The sequence below is a fragment of the Salvelinus fontinalis genome, chromosome 4 (assembly GCF_029448725.1).
Source record: "Salvelinus fontinalis isolate EN_2023a chromosome 4, ASM2944872v1, whole genome shotgun sequence".
NCBI lineage: Eukaryota > Metazoa > Chordata > Actinopteri > Salmoniformes > Salmonidae > Salvelinus > Salvelinus fontinalis.
The window spans coordinates 37,398,690-37,412,028 of NC_074668.1; the positions used below are offsets into that span (position 1 = coordinate 37,398,690).

The 13,339-nt window shown below is 41.7% G+C and overlaps 1 pseudogene; it reads left to right on the forward strand.

The window, feature by feature from the left end:
- LOC129852869 (UDP-glucuronosyltransferase 2B1-like) overlaps positions 1-12,254 on the forward strand; it is a 67,989-nt pseudogene extending 55,735 nt beyond the window's left edge.
- Positions 12,255-13,339: the final 1,085 nt, after the last annotated feature.

Consider the following 13,339-nt stretch of genomic DNA (forward strand, 5'->3'; position numbering starts at 1 on the left):
CTGACTGATGTCTTGAGATGTTGCTTCAATATATCCACATAATGTTTTGGAGCAGTGGCTTCTTCCTTGCTGAGCGGCCTTTCAGGTTATGTCGATATAGGACTTGTTTTACTGTGGATATAGATACATTTGTACCTGTTTCCTCCAGTATCTTCACAAGGTCCTTTGCTGTTGTTCTGGGATTGATTTGCACTTTTCGCACCAAAGTACGGTCATCTCTAGGAGACAGAACACATCTCCTTCCTGAGCGGTATGATGTCTGCGTGGTCCCATGGAGTTTATACTTGAGTACTATTGTTTGTACAGATGAACGTGGTACCTTCAGGCATTTCAAAATTGCTCCCAAGGATGAACCAGACTTGTGGAGGTCTACAATTTTTTTTCTGAGGACTTGGCTGATTTCTTTTGATTTTCCCTTGATGTCAAGCAAAGAGGCATTGAGTTTGAAGGTAGGCCTTGAAATACATCCACAGGTACACCTCCAATTGACTCAAATGGTGTCAATTAGCCTATCAGAAGCTTCTAAAGCCATGACATAATTTTCTGGAATTTTTCAAGCTGTTTAAAGGCACAGTCAACTTAGTGTATGTTAACTTCTGACCCACTGGAATTGCGATACAGTGAATTATAAGTGAAATAATCTGTCTGTAAACAATTGTTGGAAAAATTACTTGTGTCATGCACAAAGTAGATGTCCTAACCGACTTGCCCAAACTATAGTTTGTTAACAAGAAATTTGTGGAGAAGTTGAAAAACGAGTTTTAATGACTCCAACCTAAGTGTATGTAAACTTCTGACCAATACAATTTGATTTGATTTGATTTGAAAAGAGAATGGTCTATTCTGTGCATTCCCCTCCTATAGTTCGGCAAACTTTGTGAACACCTTATTTGCGCCATAAGTTCTAAGACAATTGTCTTCTAATTGGAATGCATTTGAATGTTATTGTCATGAAATGTTTTAAGCTAACATCGAGAACAGTTGATCACCCTCTGTGACACTAGCTCCAACTGGGCTGTCGGGTTCCTATTCTGTGTACCACACACCTCCGGACATCCCTGTTGAACTTGAATGCGGGGGTGTTAGGGTTTGGGACGGGAGGAACCATCTGCAGGGAGGGGAGTGATGGCATCCTTCCCTTCAAGAGGCCAGGAAGCAGAGTGAAGGAGGGAAACAGGAAGTGAACTCCTCCGATGTTAAACTGAAGGGATCTGGCGAGGAAGTACTGGTGAGAGATTTAGAAGTGTCTTCTGGGTGAAGGAGTATGAGACAGAGGCTGTTTGGTCCGGTGTCAGTGTATGTAGGATGTCCCGTTATCTGGTCCTATATTTTGTGTTTGGTGTAAGAATGTGTCTATATATTGTGTTGTTGATGGGAGGCCAAACAAAGAAGACTATGAAATAAGTCTAAGCTCACAAACAGAGCAGTGTGTCTTAGTCATGACACCTCTCTTCTATTTTTATTTATTTTTAGCTTTATTATTGTTTTGATATTTAATCAGAAGTAATAAGTGGTTCACATAGCAACGTGATGTTTTTCCCTCCATGCTCTATTTTAACCTGGTGATTATGTTTGGACAGCTTTTGGAAAACGCAGTCTGGGCTATGGTGACACAGGAAGTGGGTGATAAGCAGAGCAGAGGCAATAACTGCATCCCAAATGGCACCCTATTTTCTTTACTCTGCACTACTTTAGACCAGGGCCCATATGGCTCTGTTCAAAAGTAGAGTACTACATAAGGAATAGGGTGCCATTTGGAACACAAGTTACCATCTCAGACCTCCACATCTACAATCTGCCCTGTAAAAGCTGCCTGTGTCCCATTAAATAATCACACTGCTATAAAAGGTACGGTATGGGTGAATAGTGGTAGGGGCTACCGGTTTTTACAGCAACTGTATGATTGAGTGTTGCATTCATCCATGAATTGTGGAATAGTTTCATTGCACAGCAAATGCATTTTGACCATGTGACCAATAATCGATTTTACCAATGGCGCTTGCAATGAATTGTACCTACAAAGCTCCATCCCACTGGAAACAGACGTCAGTTCAACGTCTAGTTTTGATTTACATTTGGTTGAATGTCACCATGTCATTGGATTTAGGTGAAAATGTTGGTGAAAAAAAGACTACATGAGTTTTCCCCGTTGATTCAATGTCATCACTTCAATTTTTGCGGTTGAAATGACGTGAAAACAACGTTCATTCAACCAGTTTTTGCCCAGTGGGAAGAAAAGCTTTGGCCCCAATCTATACTGCCCAGTTTCCAATTGTGGGATGAATAAACTTTTATTACATTGAATTGAACTAAAAACAACTGTCCTCCAGCACTGGCAAAGGTGCACGTGTTAGAATAGCTATCACCATGCTGCTGTGCTGTGCAATATGGGTCCTAGCGGTTGGCTCTACTGCAGCCAAGCAGAAAGATTATCACTTACTGCACTGAAACAATAAACAGTCAAGTCAGATACAGCAGGCCTACAACGCGTAGATTCATGTCTTATCTTCCACCTGATGACAGCATAGCGTCAGAATACACTTTAGCACTCTAGCATGTTTAAATCAGGCAGACATCTGGGCATCAGTTTCTCTGTCAGGACCCAGCCACTAAAAGCTTTCCCATGCATAGACGTAGCCAAAGATAAATAGGCGATAAACTCTAATATCTTTGACTGGCCAGCTAAGCATGAGCGTCCATCCTTTTTGCTGTATCAGCACTGGCTATTGTTATTGTATGTCCAGCCAGGAGTAGCATTTATATCAGACCACTGTTCTCCTCATTCCTTTATCACCCAGGTTTCTCCCACAGCAATGGAGAGGAAACCTCAGGTCAGTAACTGACACAGAGAGCATGGGAATAGAGACCACTGGTTGCTAACATGTGAACATGTAGATGAGAAAATTTGTGTGGTGTATAATACTGTGCATTTCCTATCAAATAAATGGCTGTTGATATTTGGGACACATATTCATTGACAGTGAACTTGATGCAGTGATCATATTGTGGCAGTTTTATTGGAATAACTATATTCGTCGTAGCACCACACTATAGTGCCTAGGCTGCAGTATGGTACCGTTTAGCCAGCGTCTTTGAGCAATAGATCATCACGTGTCCATCATCGTGTCTGTCATAAAGACTGTAAATCGTGGATACGGCCACGTGGAATTTGTGGAGAAGTTTTGCCTTTACGGTACTGTTGTTATATCGTGTTGATAAAAACATATACTTTTCTTTGTGTGTGTGTGTTCATTTTGTATTTGGATCAATTCCACCAACCTGGTCGAGACCATTTCGTATTATTCTGTACGTAAATGCCATGTTACATTTCGTATGGTATGTACTAATTTGTGGATGTCCATCACCCATTTCGTATGATATTTAACAAATTACAATTCATATTATATGTTACGAATTTACAAAACATACAATATGTAAAAAAATTGAAAAATGTATGATGTGTTACGAATTCTAGCTAGGTGGCTATGGTTAGCTAGCTGGCTAACGTTAGCTAGGCTAGGGGTTAGGGTTAAGGTTAAGTTTAGGAGTCAGGCTAAAGGGTTTTAAGGTTAGGGGAATGGTTAGCTAACATGCTAAGTAGTTGTAAAGTAGCTAAAAAGTAGTAAGTAGTTGAAAAGTTGCTAATTAGCTAAAGTTGTCCGTGATGAGATTCAAACTTTCAACCTTCGGGTTGCTAGACGTTCGTGTTTTATGTCCACCCACCCACCCTACTTTCGTTTTTTGCTTAAGTAACCATCTGTCTTATGTAACCATACCAAACGTAACATATCATACGAATTTGAGAGTCCCGGATTTAAGTTTACTATGTTACGTCTAGTCTATGAGACCAGGCTGATTCCACAGGCATTTTGGTACTCTAGTATATCCCTGTCATGGTGTTTTTCTTCTTCCAGGACTCTCCATGCAGACGGTGTCATGCTTTAGCAATCATGTTTCCTTATGGTATCAGGATGGTGTTTCTGCAGAGGTAAGCAGACGTGCTTCTGACTGCATCTCACCGCCCCTGTGGGTCAAAACTAGAACAGAGGGGGACATCCTGAGCTCAAGGAGAGTGTGTGTGTGTGTGTGTGTGTGTGTGTGTGTGTGTGTGTGTGTGTGTGTGTGTGTGTGTGTGTGTGTGTGTGTGTGTGTGTGTGTGTGTGTGTGTGTGTGTGTGTGTGTGTGTGTGTGTGTGTGTGGGAACAGCTGCGGCAGGACTTCCTGTCCTGAACAGGAAACAAGATGGCGGAGGACGGAACGTTCAGAACAATGCTGTGAAAGTCAGTTGCCACCCAGGTCACGGTGGGAGGGCCTTGTGAATCAGAGGGGAGAGACCTGGACTGAACACATCCCAGGCTCTCCATTAGAATGATATAGTGAAATATTGTTACCCCAAGGGCTTTAGAGTATGTCCATCATTATGACAGCACGGTGTGAACCAGTATACTGTGACATTTAATCCCAGTGGCATTTGGTCTGGTCTAGTCTGGTTTGATATAATTTCATTTGATTGTTTGAAAACCCATACCAAAAAAAAAGATCTTAAATCCATTATACAAATACATACATTGTTTTCACTATGGTCCTCCTACATTGCAGGCTTTTTGACAGTATGATGGAGGCTTCATCTACGTTTGTAAACTGATCTGGGTCTGGCTTTGATGTTTAAATCATAGTGGATTTTGTTAGTTTGATTCTTACCCTTTCCATGAGATATCTATTCTATAATTGATCTATTCTATAATTGACTTTAACCTTATTTTTAATTACAGTTCTAGAAGTAACAGACTTGTGACCTCCTCTGTCAAGGTTTCCATGTCATTCTGCCAAAAACTATTTTGTCATGAGCATTCTCACGTTTCAAAACCCCATTCATTGATTAGAATAGCGAGGAGGATGCAAACAGACACAACAACTTCCTTGTTTTAGGATGTCACACAGGCCCTATATTTAGCCTGACAGACCTATACAATAGGCTAGGAATGGCTGTATTCTCCTCGTGACATGCAAACTTGGGAAAGTGTCTTGCAGAATGACTACTGGGGTAAAGAGGAGACATGAGAGAGTGCCTTACACACGTACACTCAAGGTTTCACAAATACACACAGACACAGGTATACACAAACATACAGTTGAAGTCGGAAGTTTACAAACACTTAGTTTGGAGTCATTAAAAGTCGTTTTTCAACCACTCCATGCATTTCTTGTTAACAAACTATAGTTTTGACAAGTCGGTTAGGACATCTACTTAATGACCATCCTTATGTTTGGATGAAAAAAGGGGGAGGCTTGCAAGCCAAAGAACACCATCCCAACCATGAAGTGCAGAGGTGGCAGCATCATGTTGTTATTGTGCTTTGCTGCAGGAGGGACTGGTACACTTCACAAAATAGATGGCATCATGTGGAAGGAAAATTATATGTATATATTGAAGCAACATCTCAAGACATCAGTCAGGAAGTTAAAGCTTGGTCGCAAATGGGTCTTCCAAATGGACAATGACACCAAGCATTCTTCCAAAGTTGTGGCAAAATGGCTTAAGGACAACAAAGTCAAGGTATTGGAGTGGCCATCACAAAGCCCTGACCTCAATCTGACCTCAATCCCATAGAACATTTGTGGGCAGAACTGAAAAACGTTGTGCGAGCAAGGAGGCCTACAAACCTGACTCAGTTACACCAGCTCTGTCAGGAGGAATGGGCTAACATTCACCTAACTTATTGTGGGAAGCTTGTGGAAGGCTACCCGAAACGTTTGACCCAAGTTAAACAATTTAATAGCAATACTACAAAATACTAATTGAGTGTATGTAAACTTCTGACCCACTGGGAATGTGATGAAAGAAACAAAAGCTGAAATAAATAATTCTCTCTACTGTTATTCTGACATTTCACAATCTTAAAATAAAGTGGTGATCCTAACTGACCGAAGACAGGGAATTTTTTGTAGGAATAAGTGTCAGGAATTGTGAAAACTGAGTTTAAATGTATTTGGCTAAGGTGTATGTAAACTTCCGATTTCAACTGTATATATGAGGTCTGTTTTTCTTACCAAGACTTCATAATGAAAAAAAAATATTAAAACGATATAGATCTAGAAAACTGACATTGAAGTAGAACACTGATATAGAATTAGAACACTGATATAGAATTAGAACACTGATATAGAATTAGAACACTGATATAGAATTAGAACACCGATATAGAATTAGAACACTGATATAGAATTAGACCACCGATATAGAATTAGAACACTGATATAGAATTAGAACACCGATATAGAATTAGAACACTGATATAGAATTTCGAACACCGATATAGAATTAGAACACCGATATAGAATTAGAACACTGACCTCAGACACTGATACAGAATTCTGTGCAAGGCTTCCTGTGCCGTAGCAGAGGCTAAAGGAGGGATGAAGGCGGAAAGGAAACTCAGCCAAGGGAAATATGTACCATAACGTAAGCCTATTCCTCCGGGATATCCTTTTCCAATTCCAAACAAACCACTCACCCTCCTTAAAGAGGTCTGTAGTTGTGAGGTAAAGGGGCCACAATGGAAACACAATGGATGGGATTTATCAAATCTACTAAGAGCAGGGTTGCATGTACCAGGCAGCATTGGATTGGTTCCTCTCCATCACCACCTCAGGCTGGTTCCATCATCAAAAGCAAACAGGGGTGGAGTCTCCGGATATGTCCCAAATTGCAATATTTTTCCTATAAATTGAACATCTTTTGGCCAGAGAGTTCTGGTGGAAAGTAGTGCACTATATAAGGAATAGGGTTGATTTGTTGTGCTTTCCAAAAATAGAATTTCAGTACATTTGACATAAAATAGACACTGACAAACTAGATCAATCATCCATCCATCAAACAAAAAAATAACACTACTGAAAATGAATAATTGATTTTTGTTTTGTTTTTGATTTTCATGGCAAAATGGAGAAGGGCCAATCAAGACAGAAACAAAAACTGCCACGGCTCATCATTACTTTACATTTTAATAATTATCATTTACAGCAGGGATGGGCAACTTTGATGCGGGTGGGGGGCACAAAAAAATCAGAACTCATCATGAGGGGCCGCAGTTGCTCACGGGTCTTTATACCCACATCCATACATATTCTGCCGACGTCAATTCAGAAGCTGCTCACGTAACACACTCTCCTCTCACTCGGTTAGAATTTCATCTCCCCAAAGTGAGTTTGAAAGGAGCAGAGGAGTTAAAAAGTCATTAATCATTTTCATTTTTTTCTACATTTAAATCTGATACCTGCTCACAAAACGGAAGCCTCCCCAGCAGACAGCCGCTGTGTGTGATAATGGAAAGAGACAGACTAACAGTTGGAAATTCATTCATAACAGAGGCCCCAGGGATGGAAATCCCAGAATGAGAAGGACCCTTATCGTGTCTCACAGGTGTCTCTGAGTCTTACTGAACATACACCTGGCTGTGTGTTCCTGAGAGCTATGCTTACGTAACTGCCTTCTATCCAGCTCCTCTCCCAGCAAGACAGATGAGACCCATGCCCTGCAGAGAAACAGGCTGATTGGGTAAATCAAGTGTGATTTAGAGAATTACTGTGATGATAATGGCAATATAATCTCCTGGTCTTTAAAAACACCTGGTGGGGAAATTGCTTTTGCTTGTCAAGGGTGACTGCGATGAACAATCAGGTACCATGTAGTTAGTATGGCAATGGGGGTCCACACAGTTAAAAGGAGAGCTAATCTTTTGGTTGAATCTTCTGTAAATGCAATAGACCTACTCTATCTATACCTGAACTCAATGTATTTTCAGACCAACTGCTAAACTAATGTAGATACAGTATCTCCATTGGATTTAAGAGAAACTAAGTTTGTACTGCACATACTTTTATTATTACAGAACAAAATGTGCCAGTTAAATAGATGGTTTATTTAACTCTTATTTACAATGACGGCCTACCCCGGCCAAACACAGACGGCGCTGGGCCAATGGTGTGCCGCCCTATGGGACTCCCAGTCACGGCCGGTTGTGATACAGCCTAGAATCGAACCAGGGTCTTTAGTGACGCCTCTATCACTGAGATGCAGTGCCTTAGACCACTGCGCCACTCAGGATGTTTGTCCATATGTGTGATTTCAAATGTGTCTACTAAGACGTTATGATTAATGATAGCAGCAAAGGGGTCTTGTCTTTAAAGCAATATCTGATGGTCATCAAGATGCCGTATCACTGAGCTAAAATATAGCGTTCCTTCACTGCACGTCTACTCAGATGCTTTGTCATGCTTACAGGGTGCTAACGGCCCGTCATGCTTAATCCCACCTGTCCTGTGATAGATTGACACCCCGCCAACAGAGGTGCTCTGATGAAAATGAAAAATGATTTGCATCTGTCAGCAGACTGTTCCTGTTGAACAGGCTTATAATCGGTTAAATTAAAATTATTTCTTTCTCTTTCTTTCTCTCCCCCCTTCTCTCTTTCGCTTTCTCTCTCCATCCCTCTCTCTATCCCTCTCTCTCTCTCTCCCTCTCTCACCCTCTTTCTCCTCATTCCTTAATCTCTCTCCCCTCCCTCTTTCTGTCTGGCACAGAAGCTTAGTCTTCTTCATTAAAGACTGTCTGAGGTTCTGGGAGAGTGATGCAATACTAATGGGAAGACAGCGGTGTCCCCTCTCTCCCTGTGAAGGATCCCATCAGGAGGCAACCCAGCAAACATGCCCACATTGGCATAATGTGGGCCCAATACAGGTAAAAACATTAGACCCATGCAGGCTTCCCACATTGGGATGATGCGCCTTTGCTCAGTGGTGACACGTTGGCCCCAAGGTAGGTGGCCCCAAGGGCAGCCTTCACTTTGCTTGAAATAAGCCCACCCTTTTGGATCAGCTGTTGCTATGATATAGAAGGTATTCACACCCCTTTTCTATTTTTTTGTGTTACAGCCTGAATTTAAAACAGATTAAATTGAAATTTTCTGTCACAACGCCCCATAATGTCAAAGTGGAATTATGTTTTTCAACATTTTTACAGATGAATAAAAAATGAAAAGATGAAATGTCTTGAGTCAATACGTTTTCAACCCCTTTGTTATGGCATGCCTAAGTAAGTTCAGGTGTAAAAATGTGCTTAACAAGTCACATAATAAGTTGCATGGACTCACTCTGTGAGCAATAATAGTGTTTAACATGATTCTTGAATGACTACCTCATCTCTGTACCCCACACATACAATTATCTGTAAGGTCCCTGAGTCAAGTACTGAATTTCAAACACAAATTCAACTACAAAGACCAGGGAGGTTTTCCAATGCCTCGCAAAGAAGGGCACCTATTGGTAGATGGCAACAACAACAAAAATATCCCTTTGAGCATAGTGAAGTAATTAATTACATTTTGGATGGTGTATCAATACAGCCAGTCACTACAATGATACAGGAGTCCATCCTAACTCAGTTGCCAGAGAGGAAGGAAACCGCTCAGGGATTTCACTTTGAAGCCAATTGTGACTTAAAACAGTTACAGAGTTCAATGGCTGTGATGGGAGAAAACTGAGGATGGATCAACAACAGCAGTTACTCCACAAGAGTAACCTAGATTTTCAAGCATGGTGGTGGCTGCATCATGTTATGGGTACGCTTGTCATCAACAAGGACTAGAAAGTGTTTTAGGATAAAAATAAATGGAATAGAGCTAAGCAAAGGCAAAAGCCTAGAGGAAAACCTGGTGTTCAGTCTGCTTTCCAACAGACACTGGGAGACAAATTCACCTGTCAGCAGGACAATAACCTAAAACACAAGGCCAAATATACACCGTAGTTGCTTACCAAGACGACATTATTCGTTCCTGAGTGGCCTTGTTGCAGTTTTACCTAAAATAGGCTTAAACAAGACTTGAAAATGGCTGTCAAGTTGATCAAAAACTTGACAGCGCTTGAAGGATATTAACGTGCAAATATTATACAGTCCAGGTGTGCATATCTCTTAGGTACTTACCCAGTGAGACTCACAGCTGTAATCACTGCCAAATGTGATTCTACAATGTATTGACTCAGGGTGTGAATATTTCTGTGTTTAATTTTCAATACATTTGCTAACATTTCCAAAAACATGTTTTCACTTTGAAAAATATATATTTAATCCATTTTGAATTCAGGCTGTAACACAACACAATGTGGAATAAGTGAAGGAGTATGAATACTTTCTGAAGGCACTGTATTTACACTGACTATACAAAACATTATGAACACCTGCTCTATCCATGACATAGACTGACCAGGTGAACTATGATTCCTTATTGATGTCACTTGTTAAATCCACCTCAATCAGTGTATGAAGGGGAGGAAACAGGTTAAAGAAGGATTTTTAAGTCTCGAGACAATTGAGACATGGATTGTGTATGTGTGCCATTCAGAGGGTGAATGGGCAAGACAAAATATTTAAGTGCATTTGAACATGGTATAGTAGTAGATGCCAGGCTCACCTATTTGTGTCAAGAACTACAACGCTGCCGGGTTTTTCGTGCTCAACAGTTTCCCGTGTCTATCAAGAATGGTCCATCACCCGAAGAACATTCAGCCAACTTGACACAACTGTGGGAAGCATTTGAGTCTTTTTACAGACTTCATCATTGGCAGTGTAGAATTTACAAAAACATTTTATATTACACAACAGAACACTTAACTTTTGGTTGAGATGGAAACGTGAATCCAACATCTAAATTATGAATTCGTATCTAAATGAGTCAAATGTAAATGTTCTTGGCTGATAAAGCCAGTGTATTCATTCTCCTGAACTCTGGCTAATTATTGTTCAATGGCCGAGGGGGTGCCTTGTAACCTTATCCAGTTTGGATGTTTGGATAGAGAGCTTCGTATTTGTAGATAACTGAAGAAGTCTAACCTTGGTAAATTAAACTCAGAGTTCAATTTTTCAAATTATTTTAGAGTACCCTTTTCAAGTAATTGATCAACATATTGAAGTTTCAAGTGTGTCTAGTTTCTAAAATTTGTGTCTAATCGTAGTGTTTTAAAACCCTTAATTTTTCCCTCGGGGAATACAGATAGAGGGACCGAAGAACATTCAGACTTTTTTATTTCCAGCCATCTTCTACCTACAGCGTCAGACATCCGTACTATCATGGCCCTAAGTTGGGTTGCAAATCAGTAACTTCTAATACGAGTGGGACGGTGTGGCTTCGTGACAATGAGAAGTCGCTCTGATTTGACAGCTCTAACCCCGCCAGCTTTGCAGGTTTCGACTATCGCCGGTTAACACTTGATCTGATCTAGGCCTTTGTTGTGCTTTTAAATGGTTGAAAGGGCAGTGATAACACATATAGATGACAACTAAACCAAAAATCTGACAATGTGTTTTCATTGGAATTTGGTTGCCCTTTGAGATGGTTCCAGTGATAACGCATTGAGAATTCAACAAACTTCTGGCTGTCTTTTTGAGTGGGTGAAAAAAGGTTGAAATCTCATTGATCATCACCTCAACCAAATATTACCTACATTTCCACATTGAAATGACATGCCCACTGGGATGTCCTGTTTTATTATTTTAATTGGGGGGGGGGGGGGGGGGGGGGGTGAATCGAATGACATTCACTACATGGCTTTTACCAGGCAGCAGTCATTTGGCTCATGAAGAATTACTTTACCTTGGAGTTTCCGTGTCCCACCATTCCAAACATGGCCTACATAGGCAGCTTCCAGTGCAAGCCCTCCAAGCCGCTTCCCCAGGACATGGAGGACTTTGTCCAGAGCTCCGGGGACCATGGGGTCATCATCATGTCCCTGGAGACCTTGGTAGGACAGCTACCTGAGGAAATCGCCGCTGCCTTTGCCCAACTGCCTCAGAAGGTCATCTGGAGGCACACTGGGAAGAGACCCACATCCCTGGGCATCAGCACCTTACTGGCCTCCTGAGACACCCCAAGACCCGGGGCTTCATTGGCCACGGCAGCACCAACGGAGTCCAGGAGGCCATCTACCAAGCTGTCCCCATAGTTGGCCTCCCGTTTATCTTCGATCGGCCTGATAACCTCAACAGGAGGAGGGCTAAGGGAGTGGCTAAGATAGTGGACATCACCACCGTAAACAGAGATGTCTTCCTGGAGATAGTGAAGACTGTTCTCTATGAGCCGTCCTACAGGGAGAACATGCAAAGGCTGTCCAGGCTACACAAAGACCAGCCTAGGGGACCCTACTCTTTGCTTTGCAGTACTTTAGGTCTTGGGGAAGGTGACCTCACTGTGAGATACTAAGCTAGCGTCGATTAGCAGTCATCTGCTACACCTTCCCATTAGAGCTACAGGCCTAAGTGGCTGCTGTGCCAGCCTGTTGTTCAGTGCCAGTGAATGTCAGTCAACATGGTCAGGGCTCTCCACCAGCCCCCACACTCTCTAAGTGCATCGGTAGGACATCAGAGATTTCATCCTCAAAATGCCATTACTCAATGTTTACTGAATAGATCCTGAATCAAGCCCACACTAGGCTAACATTATGAACACAGAGAAAAGTATTGCATTACTCAATGCTTTTTCCAACATTGTTTTAAACACAGAGAATGTCTCAAGGACAAGGTCTTGAGGATTGCTGGGTGAATACAAATTGCCATCATTGGCAGGATGTTATGGAAAGGGAAAAGTTCAGAGTAGAATGGAAGAAGACAGATGTATCCTCATGTGAAGGCTGGCAGACTAGAGTTTACTCCATGCTTTATTCAAAGGTAGACTCAGCGATTTGATGTAGATGCAGAAAGTAAACAGCATAGTGGGTCAAAACTGGGTGATTGTATTGTTCGATTTAGCAGCATGGCAGAAATGTCATACATAATTCACATTGAGTACAACTGCCCCTGCCAATCAAATAATATACATGTCTGTGTTGTTGTTGATCTGTCTAGCTCATGGGGCCCCTTTAAAGATAATACAGTCAGAGAGGGCGTTCCAGACAAACACAGACATACACCACATTGCTCTTTCAGCATTTTTCATAATTTAATAATAAGGATGAAGCAATTTCTTTGTTTCCATTAAAACAATCACTTTCTTTTTTATTATGGTGATCATGATGAAGCAGCTTCCCAGTAAACATCACCCCATTGGCCCCATGTGGGTATTTGGTGGGCAGAGTTTGCAGGGCCTGGCCCACACCAAGCCCACACCACGCAAACACGGATTGGCCCAGCACAGGCTAGCCCACAGCAAGCCTACACCAGCCAAACACAGGCTATCCCACAACAAGCCCACATCAGCCCAACACGGGCTAGCCTACACCAGCCCAACACAGGCTATCCCACATAATGTAGGCAGGGGTATTAGAATATTTGGGGGAGTGGTTTGAAAAT